This window comes from Dryobates pubescens, chromosome 8 (genome assembly GCF_014839835.1).
Source record: "Dryobates pubescens isolate bDryPub1 chromosome 8, bDryPub1.pri, whole genome shotgun sequence".
Taxonomy (NCBI): Eukaryota; Metazoa; Chordata; class Aves; order Piciformes; family Picidae; genus Dryobates; species Dryobates pubescens.
The window spans coordinates 40,157,078-40,172,634 of NC_071619.1; the positions used below are offsets into that span (position 1 = coordinate 40,157,078).

General features: G+C 45.1%; 1 protein-coding gene across 2 annotated transcripts in view; it reads left to right on the plus strand.

Annotated features, from left to right (window-relative positions):
- Positions 1-15,557, plus strand: part of STXBP5L (syntaxin binding protein 5L) — a 255,306-nt gene that overhangs the window by 112,800 nt on the left and 126,949 nt on the right. The window lies entirely within an intron of this gene.

A 15,557-nucleotide genomic window follows, 5' to 3' on the forward strand; every position in this document is an offset into this window, starting at 1 on the left:
ATGTATCTTGTTTATGTATAATATTACACAGAAGGGACACCATGAAAAATGCATCTGTGTTAGACATGTTGAAGGCAGCAGTAGACCACCACCTAGGTGACATGTCTGAATAATTTATAGGAGAATAGCTGCATAAGGCTTTTAGCTTTAGTGAAACAACTATGTAAAGTATCTATCAGTCCTGTTTAAACCTATCTAACTAAAATAAAACCATGAAGTCAATGTATTTTCTTAATATTTCCTCTAAGTAGAACTTATAGCAGTGAGGGAGGTGGGAGGGAATGTCTGTTAGTTATATACAACATGTTCACAAATAGCTAGAATATTTTGTTTAGGATGTATTTCAGAGGACACAGTCTCAAGCTGCACCAGGGCAGGTTTAGGCTGGATGTTAGGAAGAAGTTCTTCCCAGAAAGAGAGATTGGCCATTGGAATGTGCTGCCCAGGGAGGTGGTGGAGTCACCATCACTGGAGGTGTTTAGGAAGAGACTGGATGGGGTGCTTGTTGCCATGGTTTAGTTGATTAGATGGTGTTGGGTGATAGGTTGGACTTGATGATCTCAAAGGTCATTTCCAACCTCCTCTCCTCTCCTCTCCTCTCCTCTCCTCTCCGAACCTCTCCTCTCCTCTCCGAACCTCTCCTCTCCGAACCTCTCCTCTCCTCTCCTCTCCTCTCCTCTCCTCTCCTCTCCTCTCCTCTCCTCTCCTCTCCTCTCCTCTCCTCTCCTCTCCTCTCCTCTCCTCTCCTCTCCTCTCCGAACCTCTCCGAACCTCTCCGAACCTCTCCTCTCCTCTCCGAACCTCTCCTCTCCTCTCCTCTCCTCTCCGAACCTCTCCTCTCCTCTCCTCTCCTCTCCTCTCCTCTCCTCTCCGAACCTCTCCTCTCCTCTCCTCTCCTCTCCTCTCCTCTCCTCTCCTCTCCTCTCCTCTCCGAACCTCTCCTCTCCTCTCCGAACCTCTCCTCTCCTCTCCGAACCTCTCCGAACCTCTCCTCTCCTCTCCGAACCTCTCCTCTCCTCTCCTCTCCGAACCTCTCCTCTCCTCTCCGAACCTCTCCTCTCCGAACCTCTCCGAACCTCTCCTCTCCTCTCCTCTCCTCTCCGAACCTCTCCTCTCCTCTCCGAACCTCTCCTCTCCGAACCTCTCCGAACCTCTCCGAACCTCTCCTCTCCGAACCTCTCCGAACCTCTCCCCTCCCCTCCCCTCCCCTCCCCTCCCCTCCCCTCCCCTCCCCTCCCCTCCCCTCCCCTCCCCTCATTATCATTTAGGGATAGAATCTTGATGTGTTGTACTGCAGCATTTCTGGGGTATCTTCCGTCATTGAAATTACTTAAATCAAGAGAGATATCTTGTAGTAAATTATTCTGACCCAAGTGGTAATTAATTTGATGAATCCAATGGCCTGTGTTAAGCAGAGGGGAGGGGTCCCAAATGTTTATTTCTTCAATTACAATCCACAAGTTAAATTATCACTGTTGCACAAATAATGACCTGAATGAACGTGTGTAGATAAAGTGATATAAGCTAAAGACAAATGAAACTGTTGCATGAACTTGCTTGGGTAAACTGAATCATCTGAAATCCTGATCTTGAAAAGGATGTTGGCAAGCAGATGAACAGCACTAGGGAGTAACTGTTACCACTGCTTTGACTCAATACTTCATTCATGTTTCTTTGTAAGGAATGTGTATTGAACTGCCCTATGTAAAGCAATTCATTTTACTTGTAAATAGTTAGTGGCTTTGATTTACAACGTTGAATTTATTGCTAGATGTGATTCATTGAGTAGTTATGAACAGAACAGTCACATTCAACTCCCTACTAATTTGATGGAAAACCAAAACTAAACTCTGGTTACTACACATTTCATTAGATATTCTTCACCCACCCAGCTGTGTCACAAAACTGCAATAGTATCATTGTCTTAAAACACTAAACCACTATTTGAGCAGTCTGTGTAACACTCAGTGGGGAAAAACCCAGAGACAGAAATGCTCATGCGTTATTTTGAGGATATAATTTACAGAAATAGAATCATGGAATCAATAAGGTTGGAAAAGACCTCAGAGATCATCAAGTCCAACCTGACACCCAACACCGCAGGACTAACTAAACCATGGCTTCAGGTGCCACGTCCAATCCCCTCTTGAACACTTCCAGGGATGGTGACTCTACCACCTCCCTGGGCAGCACATTCCAATGGGCAGTTACTTTTTCTGGGAAGAATATTCTCCTCACCTCAGGCCTAAACTTCCCCTGGCACATCTTGAGACTGTGTCCTCTTGTTCTGGTGCTGGTTGCCTGGGAGAAGAGACCAACCCCCACCTGGCTACAACCTCCCTTCAGGTAGTTATAGACACCAATAAGGTCTCCCCTGAGCGTCCTCTTCTCCAGGCTAAGCAACCCCAGCTCCCTCAGCCTCTCCTCACAGGGCTGTGCTCCAGACCCCTCCCCAGCTTTGTTGCCCTTCTCTGGACACCTTCCAGCAACTCAACATCTTTCCTAAACTGAGGGGCCCAGGACTGGACACAGGACTCAAGGTGTGGCCTAACCAGTGCTGAGTACAGGGGCACAATGACCTCCCTGCTCCTGCTGGCCACACTACATCTGATCCAGACCGGGATGCCATTCGCCTTCTTAGCCATCTGGGCACACCGCTGGCTCGCATTCAGCCAGCTGTCAACCAGTACCCCCAGGTCCCTTTCTGTCCTCTTGTGTTCCCATATCTCTAAACCAACGCCTTTGTTATGTTGTCCCCAGGATCCAGTGCAATGTATGTACAACATGTTTCCAGCTTTACTTCACTTTCTTATATAAGTAATTAAAACATAAAATAAGAAGGACTAATTGATTTTAATTCAAAAGAAATGTTGACTGATAATGCTAGCAGAAAATATATGTGAAAGAGAAGATTTTTTTTTAAGCTAAACTAAATCAGGCTCTTAAGAAATAAGTGGACCACAAGAATCCATCTCAAACTGTGGTAGTTTTAGGCTATGCCTTTAAAAGTTTAGCTGCAGATTTCAAGCAGAAAAGTAGAAAAATATGAATAAATCACTATTGGGTATAAAAAGGAAAACAAAGGATTATTGTAAACAAATTCATTGGATAAATGTCTGGGATATGAGAAGCTGTATCATAACAATTATTCACATTTCACTTCCATTCCCATTCCTTTTCTCTTCTAATCTTGGCTGCTATTTCTTCGTGTGGTAGATAATGGTGCTTCTGGCTGGCCTTTAGATAAGCTTGCCCACTGCTCTCTCTCATCTTCTCTCTCCTGGTACAGGGGAATCTAGGAGGTTGGGGTGGTGGTGGTGAGGCATTGGAGCAGCTTCTTCGTCTCTTTTTGACCAGGGGAATTTCCATGATGCTTGCTAATTGTAAATACCTGTATAATATTGTAACTCCTGTATATTTTGTACATATTCATTGCATTCCACTGTAGAGTGTAGATCTTGCTTGCAAATACAGCTTCATTTGCTTGTAACTGAGTTAGTCTGGCTAAAGTTAATGCTGGGGGAAACTTCAACCCACCACACAAAGGCAGGTTTGGTTCATTCACTGTCTGCTAGTTATCTACACATGTGGGGCTGCTACACACTTTGGGAATGATCTCATGTGGTATGTGGAGAATCTAGTTTGAAAAGAAGAAAGTTTTGTGTTATGATATTAGTATCATTACCAAGACCCTGAAAGGAAAAGCTGTCCAGATGTATTAAGGTGCTATATAGTTCATTTGACTCTTGGTCATGGCAGTTAACAATTTATAGCATTTTCTGTACTCTTATCTCAGGCCCTGAGGCTGTGCATGCACTTCAAGTACATTAAAATAAAAATTCAAGTTAGGCATTGGAAATCCTAATAACAGAGCTCATCTTGGATCTCTGCCTTCCTAGGACTTCCTAGTATATAATCACTCCAACTGCTACCATTGCTATGCACAGACCCAGCTCACATCTATCTGGAGAACTACACAGCCATCTGCTGCAAACACATCATGTGCTACAGATGGCAGACTGCATGAATTGCTGCTATTGTGCATGTCTTTTACATGTCTTACAGAGCTGATGAGCTCCAAATTTATATATAGTCCAGGGAAAAGAGGAAATACTTCCAGAGCCAAATAGCTCATCATCCTTTGCTTGATCTGCTGGGGACTATTTGTTTTCTTCATTGCTTATACCTTTAGACTGCACTGGTTAGGCCACACCTTGAGTCCTGTGTCCAGTTCTGGGCCCCTCCGTTTAGGAAGGATGTTGAGTTGCTGGAAGGTGTCCAGAGAAGGGCAACAAGGTTGGTGAGGGGTTTGGAACACAGCCCTGTGAGGAGAGGCTGAGGGAGCTGGGGTTGCTTAGCCTGCAGAAGAGGAGGCTCAGGGGAGACCTTATTGCTCTCTACAACTACCTTAAGGGAGGTTGTAGCCAGGTGGGGGCTGGTCTCTTCTCCCAGGCAACCAGCACCAGAACAAGAGGACACAGTCTCAAGCTGCACCAGGGGAGGTTCACACTGGAGGTTAGGAAGAAATTCTACACAGAGAGAGTGATTGCCCAACAGAATGTGCTGCCCAGGGACGTGGTAGAGTCACCATCATTGGAGGTGTTTAGGAGGAGATTGATGGGGTGCTTGGTTGCATGGTTTAGTTGATTAGGTGGTGTTGGGTGATAGGTTGGGCACAGTGATCTTGGGGGTCTCTTCCAACCTGGTTAATTCTATTCTATTCTATTCCATTCTATTCCATTCCATTCCATTCCATTCCATTCCATTCCATTCCATTCCATTCCATTCCATTCCATTCCATTCCATTCCATTCCATTCCATTCCATTCCATTCCATTCCATTCTGTTTAGGCATTTCAGGTCAGCTACAAATTACTTTGCTTGATTACCTAAGTCTTCTTGTGTGCATTTGATGACTTAAAGCAATAATCTCAGCTATAAAATTCCCTTGTGAACTGACAGAACAGCAACCCTACTCTTGCTAGGAATACTGGCTAGCCAGAAGCTGCCACACAAAGTCTTCTTTCAGCCCCTGGAGAAGGAGGGACACTAGATGAACCTGATGTTCTTTGTATGTCACTGAAGACTTTTTGTATTACCAAAAGATTAAGAGAGTAGTGAGGGGGGAAAAAAGGACTTGGGTTGAAATAATATGCTTGCTGAGAGAGGGAGAAGGAGACATGACACAAAGTCGTGAGGCATTTTCAGCAGCTGTAGTTTTTGTTGCTGGGGAGAAGAAACCACACAGAAGAAAGGAAAGGTCTTATTTACTGGGTTACTCTGTTGTGAATATTCATTGAGGGGTACACAGGCCACAGATTCATCTCTAAAAAGAGTAGCTTTAAAAGAGAACATGACAGAACATCAGCTAGTCATTGGCTAGTAAGAGGGAGGATGGCGGTGCCAAGGGAACTGCTTGTGGTAATGACCATCTGAAGTAAGTAACCTAAATTAGTGGAGAGTACAGAAAGGACCAGAGGATGCTGGAGGAAATTCCTTGAGTTGGGGGGGGAGCAATAATCACTCTAATGAAAGGTAGACTTCTGATATGCATAAATTTCTTGTGAAGGTGATCAGCTTTCTCAGCAGTAGAACTCACCCATGCTGAGACAGTGCACTGTGAAGCTGGGTGTAGGAGAGCAGCTGTAACTTAAAAGTCACCAAGAGCTGAGAGAAGGCTGGGCCAGGACCGCGGCTGCCATGCCTTGCAGCTACTGGCCTTGCTTCCTATCAGCTACTCATGTTCTCAAGCCATGGGCTGACAGCTTGGCCCCACTGCAAACCCCTGGCCAAGCTGTCAGCCCATGGCTTGGACAGCATCACTCTGTGCTGGGTTAGGAACTGGCTGGAGGGCCAAGCCCAGAGAGTGGTGATGAATGGTGCCACATCCAGCTGGCAACTTGGCACTAGTGGTGTCCCCTAGGGATCAGTGTTGTGCCCCATCCTGTTCAATATCTTTATTGATGATCTGAATGAGCAGACTGAGCCCATCATCAGTGAATTTGCAGATAACACCAAGTTGGGAGCAGATGTTGATCTGTTAGAGGGTAGAAGGGCTCTGCAAAGGGACCTTGACAGGCTGGACAGATGGGCAGAGTCCAGCATGATGACATTCAACAAGTCCAAGTGCCAGGTGCTGCACTTTGGCCACAACAACCCCATGCAGTGCTACAGGCTGGGGTCAGAGTGGCTGGAGAGCAGCCAGACAGAAAGGGACCTGAGGGTAGTGGTTGACAGCTGGATGAACATGAGCCACCAGTGTGCCCAGGTGGCCAAGAAGGCCAATGGCATCCTGGCCTGCATCACAAATAGTGTGGCCAGCAAGAGCAGAGAAGTCATTGTGCCCAGGGAGGTGGTGGAGTCACCATCCTTGGAGGTGTTCAAGAGGGGACTGTACATGGCACTTGAAACCATGGTTTAGTTAGTCATGAGGTGTTGGGTGATAGGTTGGACTTGATGATCTGAGGTCTTTTCCAAAGGTCTTTTCTATGATTCTATGATAATGCTCCTTCCTGTTTTGTATTCCTCTTCTCCAGTGACTGTGTGAGATTTCCATCTTTTCTGACAGCCTGGGCAGTGTAGTTTATTGTAGTGGGATTGTGAGGGGGAGTTCAAGTTTGTTTAAGTTTGATTTGGCTCAGTTGGTAGCACATAAGACCCTTAATGGGAAGCTTGTGAGTTCAAGCCTGCAGTGGGCACTATTGTCCTCCCTACTCTAGTCATGAGGTCTGTGGTGACAGGTTGGACTCGATGATCTTTGAGGTCTCTTCCAACCTTAGTGATACTGAATACTGATTTTAGTAGAAGCTTTGTAGAAAGTGAACCCTTCTGCCAGGCAGTGCTGGACACAGTGCAGTTCTATGCTTCTCCATATTTGATATTATCTTTATGAGGGAGATGGCATACTATAAATTTAGCTGCAGTTTTGATACCATGCAATGAGCAACTAAATAATTAAATTGGAAAAACTGTTCATCATTTTGACCAAAATGCAATTTATTCTCCCTGTCCTTTCCACCGCTTTCTCCACTCTCTTCTGGGAACAGTGTTGCAGGAAAATGTTTCATAACAAAAAATAGGGAAAAAAAATGATAGCAAAGCAGAAACAGAAGGAAGTGTTCTAAAAAATATATTTTAGAATCACAGGATCAGTCAGGGTTGGAAGGGACCACAAGGATCATCTAGTTCCAACCCCCTGCCATGGGCAGGGACACCCCACACTAGATCAGGCTGGCCAGAGCCCCATCCAGCCTGCTCTTAAACACCTCCAGGGACGGGGCCTCAACCACCTCCCTGGACAACCCATTCCAGGGCTTCACCACTCTCATGGGGAAGAACTTCCTCCTCACCTCCAGCCTCAATCTCCCCACCTCCATCTTCATTCCATTCCCCCTAGTCCTATCACTACCTGAGAGCCTGAGAAGTCCCTCCCCAGCCTTGTTGTAGGCCTCCTTCAGATACTGGAAGACAATATGATTAGTGTAATAAGTGTTATTTTAAGCCATCTGAGAGTTTTCACTAGCATTTCAGAGAATGCAGCAGTCCAAACTATTTTTGACATTGCAGTATTCTACTTTTATGCAGTGAAGGTTTTTTTGGCCAGAGTTGTTATGCTCTGGAGTGGTGTGACTCTCTGAAAAACATACCTTTCAAGATTGGCTACCCAGAAAAATATTTCTTTCTAAAATGAGGTTGAATATTTTTTTATGCTGTTTGCCCCTTTTATTTCTTACACAATTTTATAAATGTCTTCTGGACTTTTGCTTAATACATTTTGATTTGTCTATTTTTGTCCCCTGTTGCTTTAGTTTAAACTACATTTCATATCTCGTTTTCTGCTTTGAATACATTGGAAAACTGATACAACATCTCAGGCCATTCTGCCAGCATAGGAGCACTGGGTTTTTGTATCACTCCCACGTGTTTTACTATATCTTACAGTGAACAATGAGATTCATATAGTGATTTGCTGCTAAGAATGTATAGAAAGCAAAAGAAATGGGATTGTTTCATGTAAGGAGAATCATACAATCATAGAATCAATAAGGTTGGTAAAGTCCTCAGAGATCATCAAGTCCAAACTGTCATCCAACACCTCATGACTGACTAAACCATGGCATCAAGTGCCACGTCCAATCCCCTCTTGAACATCTCCAGGGACAGTGACTCCACCACCTCCCTGGGCAGCACATTCCAATGGCCAATTCCTCTTTCTGGGAAGAACTTTCTCCTCACTTCCAGCTGAAACCTCCCCTTGGCACAGCTTCAGACTGTGTCCTCTTATTCTGGTGCTGGTTGCCTGGGAGAAGAGACCAACCCCACCTGGCTACAACCTCCCTTCAGGCAGTTGTAGACAGCAATAGGTCTCCCCTGAGCCTCCTCTTCTCCAGGCTAAACAACCCCAGCTCCCTCAAGTCTCTTCATAGGGCTTGTTCTCAAGACCTCTCCCCAGCCTCATTTGCCCTTCTCTGGACACGTTCTGGCTGACTTTCTGTTGAGTAATGAACATCGGGTGAATAATCAACTCTCCATTTAACTGGGTTCCATGTTAACTTCAATCCAATTGACAATCTGATTCAATTTTGGCAGAAGCACTTCATACTAGCACAAATCACTAACCCCCCTACCTTCTTAAGAAGAGAAATAGCCTTTCTTTCTCTTGGGCTAATTTACTGTTACTTGCAAAGGCATCAGTGGATATCTTGATTTGCTTGTGGGTTATATTGCTAGCAGAGGGATACCTTTCATCCACAGTGAAAACTAGAGTATGAGACTTCATTGTTTTCTCTTGCAGAAATCATTATGTAATTTCAGTGCTTACTTGAAGTGGAGGAAGATGTTCATTGAAAATCTGAGACTTCCCTCAAAGCTTTCAAGCCTCAAAGTCAAGTTAATTTTTTCTGCAAAAGTGAAAATTCAGTAATAGAAAAAGCAGTTTGCATTTCATTTCCATAATGTAAAAGCAGGATACTTCAGAGCAGTGAATAGTTTTCTGGGGGTGTGAGAATCATATGGCTTTGTTTGATGAAGCCTAACAATGTATTAGACTTGGGAGTGCTGGTGGACAAGAAGCTCAACAGGAGCTCTCAGTGTGCACTTGCAGCCCAGAAAGCCAATCAGATCCTGGGCTGCAGCAAGAGAAGTGTGGCCAGCAGGTCAAGGGAGGGGATTCTCCCCCTCTGCTCAGCTCTGGTGAGACCCCACCTGGAGTACTGCCTCCAGTTCTGGAGCCCCTGTTACAAGAGGGATCTAGAGGTGCTGGAAGGTGTCCAGAGAAGGGCCACGAGGAGGAGCAGAGGGCTGGAGCACCTCTCCTATGAGGACAGACTGAAGGAGTTGGGGCTGTTCAGTCTGGAGAAGAGAAGGCTCTGAGGTGACTTAATTGTGGCCTTCCAGTATCTGAAGGGGGCTACAAGAAGGCTGGGGAGGGACTGCTCAGGCTCTCAGGTAGGACATGGGGGAATGGAATGAAGCTGGAGGTGGGGAGATTGAGGCTGGAGGTGAGGAGGAAGTTCTTCCCCATGAGAGTGGTGAAGCCCTGGAATGGGTTGTCCAGGGAGGTGGTTGAGGCCCCATCCCTGGAGGTGTTTAAGAGCAGGCTGGATGGGGCTCTGGCCAGCCTGATGTAGTGTGGGGTGTCCCTGCCCATGTCAGGGGGGTTGGAACTAGATGATCCTTGTGGTCCCTTCCAACCCTGACTGATACTATGATACTATGAAAATGCCTAAAAAATGCCTAGGCTCTGATAGGTTTCTTACCTATCTGGATTGCCTTTAAGGGAATAGCATTTTCTTACAAGCTCACATCCTGCAAAGATGATGTTTGATAATGTGTAGTGAATGTTTGGGTAAAAAATGAAGGCTCCTAGGAGGGTAGTTGACATTGTGGAAGAAAGAACATGCAGAATCCTTTTTCTTTATGTATCACAGAATCACAGACTTGATTTGGTTGGAAAAGATCTTTAAAATCATCAAGTCCAACCATCACCTAAGTCTAGCAAGGCTGGTGCTAAGCCATATCCCTCAGTGCCACATCTCTGCCTCTTTGCACCCTCCTCCAGGGATGGGGATTCAACCACCTCCTTGGGGAGCCTCTTCCAGCCTTGTAAACCCTTTCAGTGAAGAAGTTTTTTTCCAACTACACTCTCCCCTGGTACAACCTGGGGCCATTTCCTCTCATCCTGTCTATCAGAACAAAATTGAATTATCTAAGAGGAAGTAGCTGAGTTTAAGAAAACCAGAAAATTAGTGATAATTGTCTCCATTCTTTAGCAAGACCTAATTATCTTCTGCATCTTGGTACCGTTTATCCAGGCTCAGTAGTTACTGGTGGCTGGTATTTCAGAAAGGAAGAAAACAAGTCTAGTAACTGATGGCCAATAGTTAGTACTTCAGTCTGAATTTTCTTTTCCTGTAGCCTCTTGCTCTTGAAACATTATCCTCTTAAAATGTTTAAAGTAACCTGCACCAGGGGAAGTTTAGGCTCGAGGTAAGGAGAAAGCTCTTCACAGAGAGAGTTGTTAGCCATTGGAATGTGCTGCCCAGGGAGGTGGTGGAGTCACCATCCCTGGAGGTGTTCAAGAGGGGATTGGACGTGGCACTTGGTGCCATGGTTTAGTCATGAGGTCTGTGGTGACAGGTTGGACTTGATGATCATTGAGGTCTCTTCCAACCTTGGTGATTCTGTGAAATGGAGGACATGCATAGAATAAACCAGGTTGGAGGAGACCTTCAAGATCATCGCGTCCAACCCATCAACCAATCCAACACCACCTAAACAACTAACCCATGGCACCAAGCACCCCATCAAGTCTTCTCCTGAACACCTCCAATGACGGCGACTCCACCACCTCCCCAGGCAGCCCATTCCAATGGGCAATCACTCTCTCTGTATAGAACTTTTTCCTAACATCTAGCCTGAACCTCCCCTGGTGCAGCCTGAGACTGTGTCCTCTTGTTCTGGTACTGGCCACCTGGGAGAAGAGACCAACATCCGTCTGTCTACAACCTCCCTCAGGTAGTTGTAGAGAGTAGTAAGGTCACCCCAGAGTCTCCTCTTCTCCAGGCTAAGCAACCCCAGCTCCCTCAGCCTCTCCTCGTAGGGCTTATGTTCCAAACCCCTCACCAACTTCGTTTCCCTTCTCTGGACTCGTTCCAGCAAGTCAACATCTTTCCTAAACTGAGGGGCCCAGAACTGGACACAGTACTCGAGGTGCGGCCTAACCAGTGCAGTGTACAGGGGCAGAATGACCTCCCTGCTCCTGCTGGCCACACTGTTCCTGATGCAGGCCAGGATGCCATTGGCCCTCTTAGCTGCCTGGGCACACTGCAGGCTCATGTTCAGTCTACCGTCAACCAGCACCCCCAGGTCCCTCTCAGCCTGACTGCTCTCCAGCCACTCTGACCCCAGCCTGTAGCTCTGCAGTAGCTGGGAAATTAGACACCCATTTAGTCTGATGGTTGTTGTGGCAATACATGCTAGAGATCATAACCTAGAAGCAAAATTTAAACAGGAAAAAAAAGCAGGCCAGAGCAGCCTCATATATTCTCTGAGGTGGTTATGAGATTTCATTTGTGATCAGGCTCTTGGACTCAGTGTTGCACTTCAGAGACCAGGTTTTCTGCACTACACTGTGCTGGCTTGTGAATGGATTTATCAGAGGACTGGTGGACTTGAAACTGGTTTTGTCTGGTGGCACAACTGAAAGAATTTGGAGTAGCAGCATCCAAGTCAACTAAGGTTCACTTTGTAGCACATGAGTTGTCAGTCACTAGGCAAGACACATTTCCAATGCATTCAATGTCACAAATATTTCCCTATAATTTAAGAGTTTCAGACAAACCAAGTCCTAAATGAACAGCAGTGTGAAATGGTAAAAATAGTGAGGTTTTTGCATGGGCTGGGATCTAACAGGGAATACATATGCTTTGGAGTGATAAGATGAAAGGAAATGCCCTCAGGTTGCATCAAGGAAGGTTTAGGTTGGACAGTAGAGGAAACTTCTTGACTAAATGGATTCTCAAAGACTGGAATAGGCTCTGCAGGGAGGTGGTTGAATCCCCATCCCTGGAGGCACTTCATAGAGGCAGAGGTGTGTGCTGAGGGACATGGTTTAGCACCAAACATGGAAGAGTTAGATAATAGTTGGACTGAATGATCATAAAGGTCTTTGCCAACCAAAATGATTCTGATTCTAAAGAAAATTCAAGCCAGTACAGAAAGGCACGAGGACACAGTCTCAAGCTGTGCCAGGGGAGGTTTAGGCTGGAGGTTAGGAAGAAATTCTACACAGAGAGAGTGACTGGCCATTGGAATGTGCTGCCCGGGGAGGTGGTGGAGTCACCATCACTGGAGGTATTTAGAAGGAAACTGGATGGGGAGCTTGGTTGCATGGTTTAGTTGGTTGGGTGGTGTTGGATGATAGGTTGGATGTGATGGTCTCTTCCATCCTGGTCTATTCTATTCTATTCTATTCTATTCTATTCTATTCTACTTTTTATTTTTTAAAAGGACTAAATATTAATCTAGCCTAAGTGAAGCATAGAGTGCATCTGAAGAGAAAGCAAAAGAAATGGGATTGTTTCATTTAAGGAGAATCATAGAATCAATAAGGTTGGAAAAGACCTCAGAGATCATCAAGTCCAACCTGTCACCCAACACCTCCTGACTAACTAAACCATGGCACCAAGTGCCACATCCAATCCCCTCTTGAACACCTCCAGGAGTGGTGACTTGACCACCTCCCTGGGCAGCACATTCCAATGGCCAGTTACTCTTTCTGGGAAGAACTTTCTCCTCACCTCAAGCCTAAACTTCCCCTGGCACAGCTTGAGACTGTGTCCTCTTGTTCTGGAACACGTTGTCTGAGAGAAGAGACCATCCCCCACCTGGGTACAACCTCCCTTCAGGGAGTTGTAGAGAACAAAAAGGTCTTACCTGAGTCTCCTCCAGACTAAGCAACCCCAGCTCCCTCAGCCTCTCCTCATAGGGCTTGTGCTCAAGGCCTCTCCCCAGCCTCATTGCCCTTCTCTGGACACATTCAAGTGTCTCAATATCCTTCTTAAACTGAGTGGCCCAGAACTGGACACAGTACTCAAGGTGTGGTCTAACCAATGCTGAGGCAGAATGACTTCCCCACTCCTGCTAAGAGAAGGATCAGGAAAGATATGAAAACCAACTTCACGTTGGTAAAAGGGCAAATAGTTCTTTACATCTGTTATGAAGAGAACAATAAAGCCAACATCTTTAACTGCAGTGAAGGCAGGTAGCATACACCTTCTGCAGTTCTTTTCTGTCAGATCTTTATTGATCTGATTGCACCTACTATGTAAGTACTATGTTGCTGCCTGCAGGCATTTTCATTTATGCATGCTAAGCTTTAATTCCCATTCTTGAAGCAGTTGCCTTGAAAAACTTCATTCTCTTTCCCCTAAAGGCACTGAAATTCTTGCCAAAATTAGACAAAGGTCAGATTTAGTCCTGTGCAGATGTACAGAACAAATCCAGTATCGTACTGCAGTCTCATTGAATCAACAAAACAAGATTTCAGTGAAGGGTAAGCCTTATTCTGGATTCATGGTTCTGTAATAATTTCCCCCATGAAGGCTTCAGCTGTGTTCAATTGAGTGTGATACAGAAAGCCACAAAAAAACCCCTACATTTTGCTCACTCTAGTGAATTCAGCATTAAATGTTCTAACACATGATTAGATACGTGAAAAACTGCAGAATTATCCAAGCACTGTGTAGAATCTATTCAGAATCTCATCATTGGTTGAGAGTACCTTACAGAAAACAATGGCAGGGTGCAGAGAAGGGCAACAAAGCTGGTGAAGAGTCTGTAGAACAGGCCTTGTGAGGAGCAACTGAGGGAACTGGAGTTGTTTAGTGTGGAGAAAAGAAGGCTGCGGGGAGACCTTCTGGCTCTCTACAACTCCCTGAAAGGAGGTTGGAGCAAGGTGGGTGTTGGTCTCTTCTCCCTAGTACCAAGTGACAGGACATGAGAAAATGGCCTCAAGTTGCACCAGGGGAGGTTTAGATTGTCTATTAGAAGAAACTCCTTGACTGAAAGGGTTCTCAAACACTTGAACAGGCTTCCCAGGGAGAAATGAATCCCCATCCCTGGAGGTGCTTCAAAGAAGCGGAGATATGGTGCTGAGGGATATGGTTTAGCAACAGCCTTGGTAGAGTTAGTTCATGGTTGGACTCAATGATCTTAAAAGTCTTTTCCAACTGGAATGATTCTATGATTACAGAGAGTATGGGAAATGTCTGTAAATATTGAACAATTCCTTTAATTCAAAGGGTAGCAAATGTACTACTCAGAGGTAGTATGACTGAGTATGACACTGGAAGATAGCCAGCAGCCCTCTCACTCCTCTATAATTAATTCAGAAAGAGTGCTTTACTATAGGAATGAACAATTCAGATATGTATGTCCTTAAATAATGTTCAGACATCTGTGGGGGAGGAAGCTATTAAGGGTAAAAAGCATAGCTGCAAATCAAATGTGCATACAAAAGCCAGGAACAGCCCACTTGTGGACCTCAATAATAAACATAATAACACCTGGCATACCAAGCAAAATGCCTGCTTTTAGTCAAAATTCATGAGTCTATACCATAAGATCAGGTTAAAGCTCAGTCTCTGTAGGTAGCCTGCATTGAATTATACTTTAGTAGCATTTTTTTAAATCCCATATAGGTTTCCTTTTGCTTGAATGCATTTCACATCTACATAAAAACTTCAGTGTCAAAGAAACCTGGATCTGCTCATTCATCATCTGTGAAAACAATTGCACATTATCATGAGAAATTGTCATGACATCTTTACAAGCTAATACAGCACTAGCTCATCGTGCTGTGGGGAAAATATGCATGTAGGAATCAGTGAGTCTATGATATAATACTTAAACACACTTGGTAATGCTCCTGTCTAGTGCCCTCCTCTCCCAGATCAACAATAAAGTGAATGTTTCCTAGTGTGAATCACGGTGTCACACCATTGTACAAAACATTAATTCTGCTGATGTCCATTAACTCTGTTTGCTGAACTGGAAAATTGCATATTCCAGGAAAGGATATAAAAAAGTCTTAGTTGAGAGTCTTGGATGTTAACATAGTGCAATTTACATACTTGTGGAGATAATGTGACTTAGTCCAGTGCTCGAGTGATGACACTTGTCCCTAGTATAGGCAGGTAAAATGACCTTGCTTTGTTTCATGTTCTCTTGTAAGATTTTTCTGGAGATGGCTCCCCAAAACCTTCACATTCTTCAGGATGCTGAGCCTGCTAGGCAGGCATTTCTCAAGTTATAAAATGGAAAGAACAATTATTTCTTATAGAATCAGTCAGGGTTGGAAGGGACCACAAGAATCATCTAGTTCCAACCCCCCTGCCATGGGCAAGGACACCTGACACTAGATCAGGGTGGCCTCATCCAGCCTGGTCTTAAACACCTCCAGGGATGGGGCCTCAACCACCCTGGGCAACCCATTCCAGGGCTTCACCACTCTTACAGTAAAGAACTTCTTCCTCACATCCAGTCTGAATCTCCCCA